This window comes from Pteropus alecto, unplaced genomic scaffold (genome assembly GCF_000325575.1).
Source record: "Pteropus alecto unplaced genomic scaffold, ASM32557v1 scaffold117, whole genome shotgun sequence".
NCBI classification, from domain to species: Eukaryota; Metazoa; Chordata; class Mammalia; order Chiroptera; family Pteropodidae; genus Pteropus; species Pteropus alecto.
This window is the reverse complement of record NW_006440642.1, coordinates 2,318,546-2,337,095: the sequence shown is the minus strand read 5'-3', so window position 1 is coordinate 2,337,095 and position 18,550 is coordinate 2,318,546. Positions and strand designations below refer to the sequence as shown.

The 18,550-nt window shown below is 42.4% G+C and overlaps 1 pseudogene; it reads right to left on the bottom strand.

Moving 5' to 3' along the window:
- Positions 1 to 2,185: 2,185 nt before the first annotated feature.
- Positions 2,186 to 2,304, bottom strand: LOC112484547 (annotated as a pseudogene).
- Positions 2,305 to 18,550: the final 16,246 nt, after the last annotated feature.

Below are 18,550 nucleotides of genomic sequence, written 5' to 3'. Positions count from 1 at the left end.
GCTTTCCCATTATTCTTCCCCTCCCCTTATTATTCTCAGTGATATCTGTTATTAAACTGCTGGGCTTTCATCAGATTCGTGAGAAGAGGAAGAAGTTCATCACACAGTGATTTATTAAAAGTGCCCTGTGAACACACAACTCCTTTATTATGTAGGAAGCTATTAAATGGATATTGATTAATATTCTTTATCATTCGATATGAACATTACGTTTTATTGTTATGTAGCATGCATTTCTTCACTGTAACTGAGTTCTGGAACACTGATCTGGCAAGTGAAAATTTGAGAACAAGGACTCTCATCTTTTCCCAGTAACTGTTTCAGAGGGAACATCAGCTATAAATGAATTGGCAAATGTCTAGCAGAGCAGGAGGGAGGTTTCGAGGAGGAGGGAGGTAGGGAGGCTCTGCAGTCAGTACCTAAGCTGGAATGCCAGGCTGCCAGCTGTCAGGAGCAGAGTTTTATGGAGACCATGTTATCACACCACTGCATATTTTTGTTCTCTCTCTCCTCCTGAACAAAGAGAGGAAAGATTCAAAACAGATATGAAGAGGAAATGAGAAGGGAAGGAATGAGCCCCTGTCACCACCCCAGTGGAGCTGTAAGTAGGGAGTTAAATGTCTGCTCTTAGAGAGAAAGCCAACCTTGAATGTAAGCTCCTAGAAGGAATTATGATGTCAAGCTTTCCTCCTGCTACTGAATACTGGAGATGTGCATATTCCTTAAAATGTATCGTATATTTTCTTTTCATTATAAAAGTAACACATGCTCATTTTTAGAAACATAGAAAACATAGATAAATATGAAGAAAAGAAAAATTAATCACTATCCAGAGATAAACACGATAATTTCTTTCTGTTCCATCACACACACATTTTATTTTAAAACTTGAGAATATACTATACATATTTTGTTTTCTCCCCTTTTTAAATTATATCATGAGTATTTTCACATTTCATTAAAATTATTTTAAAATATTTTTAATGACCACATAGCATTCTATCTTGTAAACACACAGTAATTTATTTACCCATTCTCCTGTTATCAGACTTTTAAGCACTTTTACTTCTTAGCAAGGCAATGACATTTATTTGCATCTGCTTATCACAGGTTTTTATGAGTGGAAATCCTAGATCAAAGAAAATAAATTTTTATACAGTTTTGATGCACACATGGCCAGGTGCCCATCAGGCAAATCTCTACCTGCCAAAACTCCAATTGTAGACAAGTTTAAGCTATTTTGTACAGATAATGCTGTAGATAGGACAAGAGTCTCAAGGTCTAAGCAGTTTTTACTAAATGCTATTCTTCCTAAATGTCAAAATGTAATGCAGTATTTTGCAGATGCAGCTGTAAACAGGATGGGGTTGACAGGAACCCAACGTGATAAGTGTAGCCAACTGCAAAGAAGAAATCAATGTGCAATTAACCAAATAGTGCACATAAGCAATGGCTAAGTCTGTCTTCACGGAGATATAGCTTTGGATGTGAATCTCCTTTCTCCTTTACTTGCTGCAAGTAAATAAAATTACCTTAATATAACCACCTCTCCATTCTTGAATAGAACACCCCAAGTAGCAAACCCCTTGAGCTCAGTAACAGTGTGAGCCCCCATGCAAATCAAAGTATACCATTTTTCAGTGTCCTGAACATTCTAAAATTGCCGGTTATCAGTTAATTGCTTTTCAGCACCAAATTCATCCTTTTTGCTTGCTCTGTGAAAATGGGGCTGGGACTGTTAAACATTTTTCCTTTCCCAACTGGCATTAAAGCTTTGTCAATAGAGGGCGCTGGAGAGACACTGCAGAAGGAACGAGTTTTGCATCCTGGTTCCAGTGTGCTTATTCAACAGCTTCCTGCAGCAGGCACAGCTTCCTCAGTCCCAGGTTCCTGCAGCAACCAAGGCCACCAGTTTACTCTGGCATCCTACCTCTGGCGATTTTGTAGCAGAGTTCCTACTGTGACACCGCCCCATATTCACCCTAAAGAGTAATTCTTGACAAGTTCTGCTGCTGCAGCATCTTAGCAACCCTACCATCCTGTGCATCCTGGCAGCCCTAGGAGTAGCAGCTGTTCCTTGTATCTCTATCCCTATATTCTTTAGAGATATCTTTGCTTCTTACTAGCCAGTCCCTTGTCGTTCCAATCCACTATTATAGTTCATAATTCTTTTTTTTTTTTTTAAAGCCTGCGGCACCTGGTATTCCTAGGTGGTCTCCCATCCAAGTACTAAGTAGGCCTGACCCTGCTTAGCTTCCGAGATCAGACGAGATCAGGCGCGTTCAGAATGGCATGGCCGTAATAATTCATAATTCGTTATATTAAATTTTCCCTTTTCAAACTACTGTGTGGTTTCTCATTTCTGATCTGACCCCAACTGATCCAAGGGCTAAACTGCCCTGATCTCTCTCATCAGTAATGCAGCCTGACTCCTCAAGCCAGCCTGAATCTCAACTCTGACTCAGACCCAAATATTATGTGTTGCAAGATTAAATAGTTGAAACTCTGACTTAATTTTTTTTAAGTTTTCAGATTGAAAACCTTATTCACATTTAATTTAGGAGGCAAAGTATAGGCACTGTTGAACTGTTGCTTATTCCTCTTTTCCAACGTCCTGTACTCAGCAACCACTAAGTTCAGTCAATTACTCCTCCATTTCTTCTCTCCTTGTCTCTGTTGATGTCTCTCCATTCCCCACTCCCCATTTCAGGAATCTAACCCTCAGCACACAGCAATGCAGTCTTGCTGTCACCAGGTAATTCTCCTTTCTATATATTGCTCCTCTACTCAAAATCAGTTGCATCTGAATTAACAGTTCTCAGCCATGACCTTGAGTGATTAGTGACCTTGTGAATTAATAGAGGTCATTTATTTTCCCTTTCCTGATATCATCCAAAGCCACCAGTAAATGAGGCTGCTGGACTTATTGGGTAAATAAGAGATACCAAAGATAACAGCTATTCTGTTCTGTTGACTTTCAAAGAAAATCCTCAGTTTAAGGATATTTGAACTGCTATTAAATAATAGTGAACTCCTCCTCTGCTTGCTGGAAATCACAAACATCCTTCGAGATCCAAATCTTGTGTCATTGTTTCAGTGGTGCTTTCCCTCAGCTTATTGGTGGAAATGAGTCCCTTTCCCCTGTGCCCCGATTGTGTTTATCCTTTGGCTGCAGACCAGATCTCAGTTTTCTTGGTTAATATCAAGTTTCCCACAGACTGTGAATTCCTACCGAGAAGGTACCATATCTTGTTCATTTTGTTGTGACTCATAAGTGCCTGATTCATGAATGCTATATTGTTATATTAACGGTAATAAAATCAACACTATGTGAGAAACATACAGAGGACAAGAACAACTAGAATAGGATAAACTCTTGACAAGTAGTTCTCAAACTTTACCTTGATCAGAATCCCTGGGGGAGGGAAGGGAGATAGTGGAGGGAGGCTTATTAAAACAGATCCTTGGGCTCCACCCAAGTTTCCAGTTCAGTAGGTCTAGGGCGAGGATCCTAAAACTGCATTTTTAACAAGTCCCCAGGTGATGCTGAAGCTGCTGGACCACATTTTGAGACCCATTAGGCTAGCCTATCCCCCACCCCCATCTTTCTCAATATTCCCTCCAAATGTGCTTCTGTAATTCTCAGATCAACCTCAGGTATGAAAAGATTCCCAAGGTGTACTTCCCCCAGAGAAGCATCTATATTTAGAATCATAGATTCTTGACACAGAAAATTCACAGAAACTTCAGGATTTTCTCTTGGTTCCAATTTTGTATCCATAGCAGAAATCCTTTTGACCATCATATGGTCCTCCGGACTTGAAATTTCTTCCTCTGTAACAGTCGATTGTCCTATTTCCCTCAAGTTTTGACACTCTCTGAGTTGGACATGAACAGCATTCACCTCACCTGGCTGCCTCTGACCAGCCCAGGATCGAAAATGATGTCAGCTGACCAGCACGTGGGGATGCCTGGGAAATGGGCTCTTCTGGGAACTTCCTTTGTTTTGAAATTCTCACCCACCTATTCCCGATTCATTCTACATCCACATAGGGCATAAGTGCCCCAACAGTCCGGGTTTGAACTTGGGTTTGACTAGCGGACTTCCCTGAATTGCTGTCCCTCAAGAAGAGCGGAGCCCCTCCCGCTTCCTCCCTACCTGCCGCGGTACTTTTTTTCAGGTCTTGTCAGCTGGCTCCCGCAGGGGGCGCACCCGCTCCGGGCCAGATCCGGAGGACTACCCGTCTCTGGGCCGCATAACACCCGCCTCCTCCAGCTCCTGATTGGGGAGAAATTGGTCGCGCGGGCTCGCTTCTCAGCCATGCACACGGTGGGGCGCAGGCACTGAGGAAGGGTCCTCTGCTTGGGCCTCGGAATCAGGTTGCTGGGTCCTGCTCTGACACTATGTCCCTGAGTGACCTCAGGCAAGTTAACTATCTCCGAAAACTCGGGAAATTACAGGATTAGTGTGGAGATTTAACAAGAAAATTCATTTAAAGCACTTTCCACCAGCGTGGTACATAACAATGTTCTGAATGATCATTGCTATTATTAAGTTCAGATCTATTGACTTCCTTTTGAATTGAATATTTTCTCATCCGAAGGAGAGACGCTCGCTGGAAAGCGCCAGGGCACAGAATTCTGCAATGAGAGAGAAGGTGCGGGTGGCTGAAGAGGGGCTTAGCAGGCTGTGGGTGGGAGAGGAAGCAACAAGAATTTAGTGAACACTTTGTGCCACTTGCTTTATAGACACTGTTTGCTATAATCTTCAGGGTAAAGCAAAGGAACTACAAGAAAATCATCGCTATTTTACAGATGGTGAATGAAGCGTACGGAGGTTAAATAACCTGCCCACGGTCAGCAGGTGGCAGAGTGAGATTTGAACCCATGAGTTGAAAAGCTGTGATGCACTTCGTAGTGCCATCCAGTGGAAGCCAGGGTAAGAAGCATCTGGGGAAGGGCAAAGGGGACTCAGCAAGGGAACTTGGAGGACACTGTTCCCAGTGTTTGTCTGCTTCACAAACAAAGGCAGCCTGAAGTCTGCCTATTCCACACACAGCCCAACAAACCACTTCCCTCTGCCCTTGAAATTATATCCCAGCCCTCCTGATAACAAACGGACATGTTATTTGATAGAAGCAGAGTTTAATAGTGTGGTCCCAAGCTGCCTGTGTTTGCATCCCAACTCTGCCACTAACCACCTCTGAGCCCTTGGGCAAGTTATTTAATTGTTGTGGACCTCGGTTTCCTTATCTGACAAATGGGAGAATAATAACACTCACTTACTAAGACTGTTGTATCTTAAGTGAGATACATTTGTGAAGCCCTTAGCACAGTGTCTGACATAGAGGGAGCATAAGTCAGGTTTATGGGAATGTATCCGACATGTCAAAGATTGGTTTGGCTTAGCTCTGCTACTAGCCAACCTGGCAGCCTGGCAGCCTCATTTCCTGTCTCCGACTAGCAGTTCCCTCCTCTATAAGGTGGTGGCAGAATCCTTTTGCTAGTGCTAGGTACTAGCACTGTTCTACGCTCTGACACGACTTGAATCATGTAATGCTCCTGCCCACCCTGGAAGATAGGTACTAGTATTATCCTCATTTCATAATGGTGACACTGAGACTTCAAGAGGTGAAGTAATGCCCAGGGCTAGGCATTACATCACAGGGCTAGGAGGGGCAAAGCTAGAAATCAGAGTCCTTTTTTTCAGACATAATCCCATGGTGAAGGCCTGTGTGTAAAACAACACAGTTTGACTCAGGGTGGGGAAGGTTGGGAAGGGCCTGGAACCTGTGACATCTGCCTTCTACCTACCTCTCTGCCAGCAACTTTAAAGACCCTCTAGCTTAGGAGACCATGGAACACTTTCCCAATGCATTTTATTTTATTTAGCCACACATGTGTCTATTTTCTTCATCTCCATGCTCAGTGTAGACACCTGCTCCATAATAAAATATACTCTTTTCTGAATCGCTACTTTTCTTTAGATGAGCTTTCCATCTGGAAGGGTCTGGCTCTCTGCCCGATTCATTTAATAATAATTAGAATACCTAATGTTTATTGAGAATTTACTCTGCAAGACACTTAAGAAAATAATTCTTTGAAACGTTCTTATTTAGGCTTCCAAACAATGCTGTGAAGTTGGAAACTATTTTTGTCTCTATTTTTATAGATTTTTCTACACTACATGTTGCTTCTTCTGCTAAATGATGCCCTAAGTATATGTTATCTTCAGCTCTGTTGTTCCTTTCTTTCTTTTTATGTGCACATGTCTTATTTGCCCTTCTCTGTTACTTGCTAGATTTTTTACCCTAGTCACATTATTGGCAGAAAGGACTAATGTGAGGCTACAATGAGACGATGCTTAAAAAGTACTTAGCATGGTGCCTGGCATGCTAAATGCTCAATAAATGGTAGTTTCTATCATATTATTAATAAGAACTGAGTCATAACTTCCAAATGCTTTTCCCCACTTCTTGTCTCCCCTGCACCCAGCCTTGCCTATTTTTCACAAAATTCTGCTCATTGACTAATATTTACCTAAGCAGTGAGGCCATATTATCATGTTGACTATAAAGAGGGGGCATCTGAGATATTGAGTACATCCTGGCCCTGGGCCCAAGCCTGGACTTGGCACACGGCTTTCAGAGGGCTGCCCTATGGCTGCCTGTAACAACTCATAGCCCTTCATTCTTTGCTGATATGACTGTGATTTCCACTTTGGGCTCTGCAGGTGATACAGGAAGAGCCCAGAACACAGAGAATTTGGAGGAACAAAGGCAGTACCCTAGGGATTCTGAAGAGAGCTGCCCATATTAATTTCCTAGAGCTGCCATAACAAACTACTACAAACTCAATGGCTTAAAACTACAGAAATTTATTCTCACAGTTATGGAGGCCAGAAATCTGAAATCAAGGTGTTGGCAGGGTTGGTTCCTTCTGGAGATTCAGAGGGAGAACCTGTCCCATGTTTCTCTCCTAACTTCTGATGGTGGCCAGCAGTTCTCAACATTCCTCGTCATATAGCTGCATCACTCTAATTTCTGTCTCTGTCATCGCAGGGCCTTCCTCTTGTGTGTCTGTGTGTCCTTTCCTCTTCTCCTAAGGACAGTAGTCATTGCATGTAGGGCCCAGCCTACTCCAGTATGACTTCAACTACTTATATCTACAAGTCCCTATTTCCAAATAAGATCACATAGTGAGATCCTGGGTAGATATGAATTTGGGGGGACATTATTCATGCCACTATACTCTCTCTCCTCTCCATCCCACCAGTGGGGTTGTTGCTGCTATTCCCAGGGTGTGGTCCTCATTCCTCACAGAGAAAGATTTATATGTGCTCTGCAAAGCTGAGGCTGCACTTAGATTCAAAGAAACAGACTCTCTTTTTCTTGAAGCATCTTTGCAAGGCACGAACATCATGTTTGAATTGAACTAAATCTATCATTCCCAGAGGGAGGGTAGAGTGGTATTAGGAATGAAATGGGCAGAAGGAGGTGGTGGGGGGAGGGGGGAGGGAAACAGTATCATGTGACCAGTTTGGCCCTCAGATATTTCTGCGTAAATCTCACAGTGCTGACAGAAAAGTCTCCTGATGATCTTTGAGAACATGCTGGATAGTGTTCATGTATATTTGCAAAATTTCACTAAAGCCAGATCTAGAGGGAACCTGTTTAAATTCCTTAGGGTGCAGGGTTTGGATAAAATGTAAAGAGGGCTATTGTGGCTTGAAAGATTTTAAAATACTGAGTTTTTGAGATGCTGCCTGAAAGTTTGAGGTTTATAACTAAAGCCTCTCTGGCTCCTGTGTTTTCTGAGAGAATCTCTATTACAAATATTCCACCTATTATCTAAGCAACAGATATATGTTTGTCAGACTACTGTCCCCATGTGGGGACATGAAAAAAATGTTGCCCAGCTCTTAGCACATAGTTAGTCCTTCTTTGAACAAATTAGGCACCTACTATGTTCAGGCACTAGGGAACCAGCGTGGCTGTTTGGAATACATATTGTCCCTATCCCAGGGAGCTCAGTCAGTCTCTCAAATGCTTAATCATTAGTGGGAACTGGCAATAAAGGAGCCTTCTGTGAGCTCGAGGGTGTGAGGGACAAGACCACTGTTCCAATCTGGAGGTCAGAACAGGCTTTTCTAAAGAAAGAATGGGCTGTCCAGAAAGAAGAAATTGAGGATTGGATGTGGTATGTAGACAGTCCTTCAAACTAACACAGTTCCCCACTAACCAGGCACTGGCAGGAGTGGAACAGAGTTGACTCCTGATTAACCAGGAGGAAGAGTAACTGTGGCCAAGTTGCAGCAGAGGCTGTCGCTAAGCTTTCCCTGTCACCCCACCTTACCCCCTCCAGGTGTAAAGAAATCAAGAACTAAACTTTGGGGCCATGCCATGGGAGAGGACTTGGAGTGGAGAGGAGCGGGTGGCTGGCATCCAGGCCCAGCAGGCCTGACTTTGCCACACGCACCCCCTACTTCCCTTCCGGAGTGTTGTAGAGTTAACTGTGCCACACTCTAAAATGATCCACAGTCTGGTCATATTTGTCTGTCCAGATGCCCCTCTACCACCTCATCCCCCTCAGTTTCCACTTTTGCCCCCCACAACCTGAACTAGGGTGGCAAAACCATGATGCCTTTGTGGTGCATACAAATCACTTGACAGGGCTGGTTAGAATGTGAATTTTGAGCCCTCCCCCTCAAAGCTATCTTTTGACTTTCATGGGCCCTGGACATGTCTACTTTCCTCCATAAAAAGTATTAAAATTATATTTTACCACTACATTGACACAAAGAGCATAATTATGTTCATTCATTTCTTCCCATTTTAAGAGAAATTAAAGCCTTTTTGTGAGCCCCTAAAATATCAGGGGCCTTAGGCACTGTGCCTACTGTGCTTGGGGAATATGTCAGTTCTGCCACCGTTGTGCGTGGTGGGGTGTGCTGTCATGAGGAGAATTGTCAGGAGGGGGAAGTAGAAACAGAACAGAAGGTGAGAGGAAACCAGACACACACCTGGCTTATTTCAGAACATGAACTAGGACAAGGGTTTCTAGCTTTGGGGGGTGGAAGAGCAGATGGGGTTGTCAATGACATCTCTGAGAGTCACGTGAAAGCTTTGGATCCACTCCCTGGAACAATGCACGGATGCACACATAAAGCAATGTTTACATAGACTTTCTGAGGTCAACAAAGAGTCCTCAGGTCCAGGACAGCCACCTGTATCCTGGAAAAGAGAAGCGATGCACTAGGACCCGTTCCTTCCATGCCACAAGTTCCTGGGTTTCAGAATTCAGGTTGGAACACTTGGCAGCTTTGTGGGTTAATCAGAAGGCAGTGCTATTCAGGCCCTACCAGTGACCTAACCGCCACCAGCGGCACAGTTTCCATGGGGAAGTGCGAGTTTGCTTCCACCACCGACTTCTAAAGGGCAATTACAGCACAACAGAGTTTGTAATTTGCGGGTTGGTTGTCCTGACAGTAATCCACTTTAATGAGCTCAACAGTAAGAACAGACAAAGCAGCCTTTTCTGGGCCTTTTCTTGTGGCCTGGCTCTGAGTTTAAATGTTCCCCACCTTCAAATCCAAGTGCCCCTCAAGCATATTTTTTTACAGTAACACGACTCTTGGTGAATTAATTAGAGTTTATGATAGTAATTCACCCAACTTCCACAGAACCCGCTTCCACCTGAAAAGAAAAAGAAAAGCCTTTAATTAATTCTGAATTAAAATAATTAGAAAAAAATTTGTCCAAACTACCAATCAGAGAAAGCCAACCGAAAATTAATCTAAACGTAGAAGCCAGAATTTCAAGTTTCACACACTTGAAATTATTAATGTTCATCTTATATTTGAAGTAACCATTTTAAACTAAATCAATTAAAGTATAAAAAGCAAAGACAATTTTGGTAAAATAGTACCTGGTCATAATAAAAATAATATAAATAGAATTCCAGTCAAGATGGAGGGTTTGGTAAAATCAGAGTTTGCCTCCTTCCGTGACTGTGTTAAAATTACAACCAAATTATAAAATAAATAACTTGGGGAACCACCATAAGACTAGCTGATCATAGCACATACATCTGAGGCTATAAAGAAAAAGCCACATTGCTTCCGGTGGGAGGGGCGGAGACGCAAAGTGGGCTGGTCACACACCCACACATGAAGGTCGAGCAGCAAGAGGGAGAGCACGGCTGTAGAGGACCCCCTGAAGGAAAAGGAGCCCTAGCTCCACACAGAGACTCCCCAGCCCAGGGTTCCAGTCTCAGGAAGAGGAGTTCCCACAAAATTTTACTAAAAAACAGTGGACACTGGCCATCTGGGTGAGATGGAAAGAAGCTGAAAATCCAGATGTTTTATTAAAAGGCCTGTGCACAGACTCACTTACTTATAGACACTCGCTCTGGGCTCTGGCAAAGCGTCATTGGCTCGGGAGGTGCAGGAGATGTGTGGGGAAAGACTGAATTGCGTGGCCCAGGTCAAGGGCTGGAGGGACAGCTGCCCTTGCTCCTTTGTCGGGCCCTCCTCCAGAGCAGTCTACAGGCAGGTGCCATCTTGTTTGTGTTGAACCCCACTCCCCACCTCACACAGTCAATTCTGAAGCTGGGGAGCCTGGTGTGGGGCTGGGACCACTTGCTCCTCAGGAGAGATCTCTGCATCTGGGATAGCCCTCCAATTTTTTAACTGCCATGCCATGGGGGTGGGACCTGCCCATCTGTCCCTCTCACCAGTCTCAGCATGGCTTCTTTATATCCTTAGCTATTGGCATGTTGTTCAGCTAGTCTTCAGGTGGTTCTGAAGGATGGTTCTTCTATAACTTAGTTATAATTTTGTTGTGGTTGTGGGAGGAGCAAATACAGCTTTTATCCACTCCACCATATTGACTGAAAGTCTCTAAGGTATTTGTTTATAAAGGCTTGAATTCCATTCATGAAGGTTCCACCCTTATGACCCAGTCACCTCCCAAAGGTCTCACCTCCTAATACCATCACATTGGGGATCAGGTTTCAACACATGACCTTGTGGGGGACACAAACATTCAATATAGCTCCTGCTTTGTGGTGTAAAGAATGAACTCTTTACTGGTCAACAATGAGACTGTAGACACTCTTGAATGATGTCAGGACTAAAGAGTTTGGTTAGAAGTGAGGAGGGGGTGAGAAAACCAATCAGCCTCTTCTCTGGTTTTGATATGTATATCTGGTGAAATAAAGGTTCTTTTTTTCTCTGAGGCTGCCAGTCTGGGGGCATGTAAGTCAGGCGCTGCTGCAGCCATCTCTCTTCAGCCCTCAGGGCCACTGCTTCCATGCAGACACAAATATTAGAGAGGTAAGTGAGACAGAACTAAATGGGGTTGATTTGGGTAGAGAATTCCAGCTCTGGTGAAGTAGGTATAGCTTGGCAGTTCATCTGGTGTTTTCAATTAATCATTCATTTATTCATACAACAAACTTATATGTAACAACTGTCGCATGCCTACCGTTGAGCCATGAACCATGAAGCCAAAAACCATAGATGAATAAGACAGGTCCATGCTTTCTCGGATCTCCAAGTCTATCGGAATTGAAAGATGCGTAATTAAATATATTAAATATAGCCATTTCACTAGTACCCGTTAGGTGTGTGCAAACCTCCAGGAGAAACAATGTAGGGAGTGGTTAGATTTTATCCAGGCAGGATCTTATAAGATGTGTAAAAGGCCAGGGAGATGAGGGAATGATCTTCCTGACACTGGACACAGCCAGGATAAATACTAGGTGGATGCTGCTATGTTGTGTGTCATAGGGAGAAAGCTAGTGATGCAAGAAGTAATAATAAAATTCACTTACAGGAGGGCATGTGCAATAGATTTGAGCCCCACTCTTCCCTTTCTCACTAACTCATTCCACAAATATTCATTGGGTGCCTTCTCTGTGCTAGGCACTGTTCTGAGTATCAGGGATACAGCAATGAACACAACATATTAAGTAAAAGAGATAAAATTCTCTGTCCATATAAGCTTACATTCTAGTGGGGGGAGAGAGAGCAAATTAATACATTAACAAAATATAGTCTATTTTCTTCATTTGTGATAGTTCTATAAAGTTGCCACAAACACTGATTCAGTAAATACTGAACCATTGTTCCTAGGGGAAATACAGGTTTAGGTTCCTACCAGCCTCTGGTCACAACATTTTCATCAACCAATAATTACATAACCTTGTTTTATGTATGTTTCTGTTGAGAGACAACTTATTTAATATATACTACTGATTAATTGACATTGAATTCACACAGTCAACAGCACTAAAACTTGTGCCTGAATGAAACTTATCTAATACACATATTTTCTCTGTAAGTCACACTCTTCTTGGCTTAGGAACACGAGAAGTACATTTGGGGGACATTTTGAAAAGTAATATCACCGGCAAAAAGCACAAAAACCCAGTGAATAAAGCAGCACAAAATTGACCACAGAAAGGACACTTGTCTACAGTATGAGAACTAAAATAAGAAGGCAGAGGACTGCCTTGTTTGACCTCAGTTGGGAATGTATGTGGGGTGACTTAATTTTTTGCCACTCTGTGCATCTCCACAAATGACTGTGAAAGTACCGCATACATTGATGTTAGGGCTAACACATCAATTTTACCAAGTAGGTGAATTCACAGATATGGAATCTTCAAATAATGGGGAATCTACTGTATTAGTATATTAAAAGGTGATGAGTTATGAAATAAAATAAAACTCTCTTGAGGAGCTGTCAGAGCTGTGGGGTGGTTCAGGGGTCTGAGCTGTGGGTGTGGGCATCAGGGTTCCCATCCCAGAGAACTGGCCCTAGGGGATTGCTACATCTATATTAACTGACTATTGGTGAATGTCTCTTAACCTCCAGGCTTCCCCAGTGGACAGAAAGCCTTTGATGGGAACATTTGGCCCTTTACATACCTTTATGTCCATCTGTGATCCTGTTTTCCTTTCCACTCCAGGCCTTTGATGGGAACATTTGGCCCTTTACATACCTTCATGTCCTTTCCACTCCAAGAATAAATAAACATTTCATGGAAATAATAGAAATTGTATTAAAAACTTCACAAAGCTTCTCATTGAAGTCTCTCAACAACCTCATGAGGTAAGCAGGGCAAAGATCATTTTCCCTACTTTATAGGTGGGAAATTAAAAACCTGAAGCTCAGACAGGTTGTAATTTGCTCCAAGGTCAACAGCTCATTTGTTGTGAAGTCAGAACTCTGAAAATTCTGATTCCCAGGACAGTCCACATTGCTTAATTCACATTGCATCTCTAGCATATATCTTGCCAAGCATGTGTTAGTAGCTAAACTTGTGTAGGATGAGTTCAAGAGTCTCAGAGGACCCAAGGACTGTGAACTGTTAACTCCAAAGTGCTTCCTTCCACACCTGAGTTGAAGATTTTGTCTCCAGATAGCCCTTCCATAAATGCAGGGCTCCTATCTTGAAGACCTTGAAGCTTGGGCTGCTATCACAAAAATAACATAGGCTGTAAACAACAGGAATTTATTTTTCACAGTTCTAGAGGGCGGGAAGTCTAAGATTAAGGTGCCGACCAATTCAGTTCCTGGTGAGGGCTCTTCCTGGTTTGCATGAGCTGCCTTCTCATTGTACCCTCACAACTGGAGGGAGGTTGGGGAGAGCAAGCTCGTCAGTATCTCTTCTTACAAATCCATATGAGGACCCCAATTATTTCCTAAAGGCCTCATTTCCAAATACCATCACATGGGGGTTAGGACTTCAACATATTAATTTTTGGGGAAACACAATTCAGTCCATAGAAACCTAATATGTGAAATATTTGCACTTATTAACACAATCTGAATTAGTTGATCAATTTAGTCTAATGTCACCATGGAGAGTGGAGTACGAGATCCTGAGAGAATGGGACACTAAAGTGGTCAGTTTTGCCTTCTAATAAATAAGAGGAGAATAGCAAAAGTCTGGGCATTATCAGAGAGAGGGAAATGGAGTAGGTTATGGCAAGTAGGGCATCCTGATATGGTAGTGACAGTTATTTCTAGCATCTTGCTTTGGGCCATATGATAGGATTGTACTTCTTAACTCCTGTGTGATAAGGCAAAACCGAGTGAATAGATCTGCTCAATGAGATATGAGTTCAATGGACATGTGTCACTTTGGGGTTAGAGTATTTAATCACCAGGGTGAGACTCTCCAGGGTGCTCCTTCCCAAACAACATTCCAGTGTTGGCTGTTATGTCAGTCTCAGTCTCAGAACATGGAATAGATCCCCAGCCAACCTGTACTTGTCGTATAGGGACAAATGAGGAGTAATTTTGTGTGATAAGCCATGGAGAGTTTGAGGTTGTTTATTATCGTGAAACAACCTAGCCTCTCTTGTTTGATACATCTGGATCCACAAAACAGTAGGGTGTCAGTTACTCCTGGACACACTTTATTAAGGTGGAGAGTGACCAATGCAGATTTCTGTTCACTCTTGTGGATTTCAGCTCATACTGTTGGGTTCCACCTTGCCCTCATTCTTCCCCACTTTATATTCATCTTTTCTTCCTGACTGCCTGCCCTGTAGACTTCCAGCTCTAGCATCAGAGAAGAAACAACCTTCTAGAGACTATTTAACCAGCTTCTACCATTGCATATGGTCAAATCCTGTAACAAGGAACATACAGAGATAGCTAGATAGGTAAGTATATAGACAGCTAGATAGAGATGGGTAACTATCCTCTTGAGGTTTTGCTTATCTGATGCACCTGTGTACTTCTACCATTCCCTTCTACTCTCTGCCCAGAAGTGATTAGGATCTCAAATTTAGTGTTTTTCATTTCTAATTTTACTCTATACGCATATGTCTATAGATAATACATAGTATTGGTTCTTGAATTTTCATTAATGCTCAATAAATAAGAACTCAAGCCTCCACTGCTTTAATTATTGATTCTCAGATCCTGTTAGTCCCATAAGGTGTCTCCCCTGTTATCTCAGGGGTATCTTTGACTATAGGAGCACCTTACTTGAGCCCACAAACCTTTCTAACCACTAAATTTCCTATACAGAATTTTCCATATCTTTCCTTTCTTACTCTGAAGACCTGAGCGAATGTAACCATGACTAATGTCAATGGTGCCCCGGAGATCCTATCAAAGGAGCTGCCTCTCTAGCCCCTGGCTCATTTGTCCACATGTCAATGCAGATCTGGCTCTGCCTGAAGAGGTTCCTTCCTCCCCAACACCATGTATCTTCACCTTGGTTCCAAAGCAGCCCAGCTTGTGCCTAGAGTCTCACACAATTTCTCATTAAATCAGGCTCTTCCTCTTGTCCTATCCACTCCTCACAGCCTACTAGCAACACTTCCACCCCCTCCCCCCCCGCCATCCCACAAAACCAAACCAAAATCGCCACAGCAAGAGGCAACCTCTGAAGGAGCATGTCTTCTAGATTTATCACAGCCAAATAACATTTATTCACACCCAAACCTTAAAAGATACACAGAGACACTGAGAGAAGACTGAATACTTCCCACAATTACATGGTGCAAGAGCACATAATTTCACATTCCCAGTGGCTCTCAATGCCTGGATCCATATGACAGTAATGCCTACATCTTCCCTAAGATCAATGCATGCATACTTGTTTTACTTTTAGGAAATGTAAGAGTTTATCCTGGTCATTTTTATCAAGTCAAAGAAACAGTATGCCCCAAAAGTCCATTCATTCAATACATGTTAATTGAGTTCCAACTAAGTATCAGGTACTAATTGATGGATGCTGGGGATCCATTGCAGAGTGAAATAAAACAAGAGCCCTGCCCTTGTGCGGTTTCTATTCTAGAGCAGAGCCCTAGAGACAGACAACTTCTTGCAAATATTAAATGGTAGCTTATTCCTCCACCCCATGTTTGTGTCTTTCCTTCAGAATTCTAAAGATATTTTTTTAGCCCAAGTTTCAACCAGAGTATCATATTATACACAAATAGGGAGATTTTTAAAAATCAACTTTATTGAAGCATAATATTCATATAACAAAATTCATGTATTTTAAGTGTATGATTTGAGATTTTAAAAATGTATACATTTGGCAGCCTCCACCACAATATATATAGCTAGAACATTTCTATCATCCCCAAAAGTTTCCTTGTACTCTTTTGCAGTCAATCTTCTCTCGTCACCCTACCCAATACCAATCTGCTTTCTTTTACTCTAAGTTAAATTTGTCTTTCCTGGACTTTCTTATAAATGAACCGTATGACATGAACTCTTTTTCTCAGCTTAAAGTTTTTGAGATTCATCCATGTTGTTGCATGTATCAGTAATTTATTCCTTTTTATCGTTGTGCAGTATTCTATTGTATGGATACACCACATTTTTATCCATTCATCTGTTGATGGCTATTTGGGTTGTTTACTTTATTAGCTGTTACAAATAGTACTACTATGAACATTCATGTACAAGTTTCATGCCATCATATGTTCTTATTTATCTTGGGTAAATACCCAGTAGTTAGTTGTTGGGCCACGTGGTAAATACACATTTTTTTTGTAAAGACATATTTTTTCATATTTATGCATTTTATGTGTATGTTTCATTTTATAACTGAAACTTTAAAACATTGTGGCACTTTATAAACTTCCAACCTGCTTTCCAATGTGCTTATATCATTTTTCATTTCCATCAACAATACCTAAGGGTTCGGATTGCACTTGATCTCAGACCTGGGCGGCCAGCACCAGTTGCTCTCAGGATCTGTTCCGCGCTTTGTGGAGAGCGCTGTCAAAGGAAGTAAAGGAGCAAGTGGGCACAGACCGGTTTGGGAACAAATACTACTATATATCCTGGAGTACCAGACCTGGAGAGGTGAGATGAGAGCTAGGGCAGCGGTGGTGGCGTGGTAATAAATGAAGAAAGTGAGAGCGTCTCGTAAACTAATGCGACACTGGTGATGTCACCTGAGGGGACAACCGAGTTTGTTCACCTCTTCACTCTGGCAACACTGCTTTCGCTGAGCGGCTAGGTGCTGCAGTCCACACAGCGTGTGCGCCCGCAGTTTCTGCACCGCAGCGCCGTGCTGAGCTACGCGCATACCCCTCTCCTCTCCGCGCCGAGAGCCACGCTGGCGGAGGACGCCCCAGTGTTGGTCCTTGCCATTAGGCTACGCGACGGGGACAAGTCCACGGAGGTCTTTTACAAAAGGGCTTCAGGAAGGGCAGGAAAGTGGCCTTTCCGCCTCGTGAGCCCCACTTGCAACCAGGCCAGAGCGGTGCAATTGAAGAGGTGTATCTTAAGCGCCTACGCCTTCGCCCTTCTTGGTATTGACCTTTCTCAGTAGCTCTGGCACTGACTCCATGCGTCACCTTCCTCAGAACCAAACCCCGTCGGAAGTAGGGCCATGCACACTGACGATGGAAAAGAGACCCCCACAAGACTCCACGTTACCCTTCCCACGAGTTTGTACCCTGTCGAGCTCCCTTTAAGATACATGGCTATAAGTGTGATATTTCTGTGTGGGATTCCCTACGTAGTGGAGTTTGAGGTGTAAGGGGGCATTACTGTCCATTGAAATCACACCTCTTCTACGTCGTTTTCACACCGTGATGCAAAAGATCTCAGACTTGGGGTCAGAAACTTTGATTTAGAATCTCAGCTCGACACCTCATAGCTGAGGGATCATGGCCAGAGTATTTGTCCTCCCCAAGTCTCAGCCTCCTCACCCGAAAGTTAGCGAGGATAATAATAACCATCACTGAGAAGCACTAAGACCTCTCCAAAACTGTGTTCCATTCATTTCCTGTAACTCTTGACAAATGGAATTACTTTTTCTTTCCTTTCTGGTAGAGCACATATAAAATGTATTCTATGATTTATCACTCAAATTTTTTTTTGCCTAGGCTTTTTCTGTAACATTTTAATATTTTAGATATGTTTCCCTAATAAGCGCCTAAACTCTTTAAAAATAAAAGTCCACAAAGAACATAGCATGATTGTGAAGTATTTCTTGACAGATTGCAAGCAGAGGGAAAGCTATTTCTTTTCTATAAGTTGTCAGTAACATTTTAAAATATGCAAAACATCAGACTGATTTTTTTTTTTATTGAAGTATAATTTACATTCAGTAACATTCATCCTTTTTGATGTATGGTTTTAGGATTTTTGAAAAATGCTTAGAGTCATGTAACTATCATCATAATCAAGATATAGAATAGCTCCCTCAAATTCTCTCCTACCCCTTAGTTCTTCATTCCCTCATCCCACACCCAACCTTGACGACCACCAATTTGTCTCTACAGTATTGCTTTTTCCAAAATACCATATAATTGGAATTATATAGGCTATAGTCTTTTGAGTCTAGCTTATTTCACACAGCACAGTGCAGTCAAAAGTCATCCACACGTCAGTAGTTGTTCCTTTTTATTGCTAAGTAGTATTCTACTGTTACTTTTCATAATACTGAGCTTCAGTTGATGTTCCTAAAATGGAATCACTGGGGACAAGGCAGCAGTAATAGTGGACAGACTGTAACAGTGATACCTGCTTTTAGAATGCAGGACAAATGATTCATC